Consider the following 3,064-nt stretch of genomic DNA (forward strand, 5'->3'; position numbering starts at 1 on the left):
ATCGAATTCTGCAGTGCTTTATTTCAGTTGCATCAATGTATGAGTACATAGATCATTTCCGCAGTGCAGTGCAGTGCCTTTATTTCAGTTGCACCAATGTATGAGTACATAGATCATTTCCGCAGTGCAGTGCAGTGCCTTTATTTCAGTTGCACCAATGTATGAGTACATAGATGATTTCTGCAGTGCCGTGCAGTGCCTTTATTTCAGTTGCATCAATGTATGAGTACATAGATCATTTCTGCAGTGCCTTTATTTCAGTTGCACCAATGTATGAGTACATAGATCATTTCCGCAGTGCAGTGCAGTGCCTTTATTTCAGTTGCACCAATGTATGAGTACATAGATGATTTCTGCAGTGCCGTGCAGTGCCTTTATTTCAGTTGCATCAATGTATGAGTACATAGATCATTTCTGCAGTGCCTTTATTTCAGTTGCACCAATGTATGAGTACATAGATCATTTCCGCAGTGCAGTGCAGTGCCTTTATTTCAGTTGCACCAATGTATGAGTACATAGATGATTTCTGCAGTGCAGTGCAGTGCCTTTATTTCAGTTGCATCAATGTATGAGTACATAGATCATTTCTGCAGTGCAGTGCAGTGCCTTTATTTCAGTTGCATCAATGTATGAGTACATAGATCATTTCTGCAGTGCCTTTATTTCAGTTGCACCAATGTATGAGTACATAGATCATTTCCGCAGTGCAGTGCAGTGCCTCTATTTCAGTTGCACCAATGTATGAGTACATAGATGATTTCTGCAGTGCCTTTATTTCAGTTGCACCAATGTATGAGTACATAGATGATTTCTGCAGTGCAGTGCAGTGCCTTTATTTCAGTTGCAGTCATGCAAGAAACTGTTCAGAAACAGTCATGCATTCAAATACCAGAGTTACCAACCTAGGATTGATGTGTTCAAAAATCCGTACTTTCCCAGAACTATCGTAGAGTGGAATTTGTTATCACCAAGTGCAGTAGGGGCATCTTCTCTGGGTAGTTTTAAAGAACGCTTGCAGATAGATGTGCAAAAGGTAGGTGTAATGAGTCGTTCGGTGTAATATAACCAGCTGCTGCCGCGCCGCGTGCCTGCGAAGCTGGTGTGTTACGCCGAACGGCGGTTATACCGGCTATATAGATACAGATACAGATACAGATACAGATACAGTTGCATCAATGTATGAGTACATAGATGATTTCGGCAGTGCAGTGCCACTGCCTTTATTTCAGTTGCATCAATATATGAGTACTAGTACATAGATGATTTCTGCAGTGCAGTGCCTTTATTTCAGTTGCATCATGTATTGGTACATAAATGGTTTCTCCAGTGCAGTGCCTTTATTTCAGTTGCATCAATGTATTGGTACATAGATGATTTCTGCAGTGCAGTGCAGTTGCATATAAGTCTATGTCCTGTTGTGTTGTGTTGTAGATCTACTTTATATCTCCTACAGCTTTAGAAAATGAGCTTGAAGGTGATATTTTTTTAACAGCAACAGAATAGAGAAGCTGAACTGAATGTAATGAATATTATCTTTATCTTTTACTACACCAGGTTAAGGTTAAACATGGAGAGGAAATAGAGAGTAACATCCTTCTGAAGTTCTATCACCTGTCAACTTGACAAGAGGTGGGACTGGGGTTTGAGGTAAGATAACGTCTATCGGTCCACCCTCTTACTGTAATAAAATTGTGTCTTGACAAAGTTAGAACCTTCAATAGTGAATCATGAATGTTACTGCTACTAGTGTTAGTTTTGCATACCCTGGAAAGTCCCTCCTGGCATAACACACAAGTTTTATACACTAGGACAAGCTGCGTAAAACCACACTGATGCGTTTAATTACCTTGTCTTTGAAGGACTCTTTTCGATGAATGTGGTGGATTCTTCAATATGTTTGCGATGTGTTTCTCCTCAAAACGTCCAGATGTACAATAATTTATTGTCAATTCCCACCCAAGAAGCCCTTAGTACATTCCCTACGTATCTGAAGCTAGGTGATGATTTCCACTTGAGTAAAGTAAGATGTTATGTTTGTGAAAAAGTGTAAATACATGTAAGTTTGCATTACTATGTATCTTCCCTTTGTATTTCACAGTACTTCGTACAGAGAAATGAATGAATGTGAACTAACAATAGCTGCGTATAATATTCGTGTGTCTACAATCATTTCATTACACTCTGACAATGTAGTATGTACATGTACATGAAGCGAGAAGGGGATACCGTTGGCGGTGTGAGCATAAGACATAAGGAAAATCTTTGCGGTGGATTTGTAGTTCGTGATAAAGTGACTACCGCAAAAACTGTGAACATAAAAACACCGGAAAGTTTCTGCATCTACAGTATTACAAATTCTTGCAAGATCTTGTCCAGTGACATAGAGCATGTCTGTCAAAACTCCAAGTGTGTCCATGCGTGCCCATGTGTGTCCATGTGTGCCCATGTGTGTCCATGTGTGCCCATGCTTGCTCATGTGAGCCCATGTGTGTCCATGTGTGCCCATGCATGCCCATGTGAGTCCATGTGTGCCCATGTGTGCCCATGTGAGCCCATGTGTGCCCATGTGAGTCCATGTGAGCCCATGTGTGTCCATGTGAGCCCATGTGTGCCCATGTGTGTCCATGCGTGCCCATGTGTGTCCATGTGTGCCCATGTGTGCCTGTGTGTGCCCATGTATGGCCACGTGTGTGTCCATGTGTGCCCAAGTCTGCCCACGTGTCCATGTGTGCCCACGTGTCCATGTGTGCCCATGTGTGTCCATGTGAGCCCATGTGTGCCCATGTATGGCGATATGTGCCCACGTGTGCCTACGTGTCCATGTGAGCCCAAGTCTGCCCATTGTGTGGCCATGTGTGCCCACGTGTCCATGTGTGCCCATGTGTGTCCATGTGAGCCCATGTATGCCCATGTGTGCCCACGAGTGCCCATGGATGCCGTGTGCCCATGTGTGTCTACATATGCCCGTGTGTGCCCATGTGTGCCTGTGTGTGTCCATGTGAGCCCATGTGTGTCCATGTGTGCCCATGTGTGCACATGTGAGCCCATGCATGCCCATGTGTGT

This window comes from Branchiostoma floridae, unplaced genomic scaffold (assembly GCF_000003815.2).
Source record: "Branchiostoma floridae strain S238N-H82 unplaced genomic scaffold, Bfl_VNyyK Sc7u5tJ_1585, whole genome shotgun sequence".
Lineage (NCBI taxonomy): Eukaryota > Metazoa > Chordata > Leptocardii > Amphioxiformes > Branchiostomatidae > Branchiostoma > Branchiostoma floridae.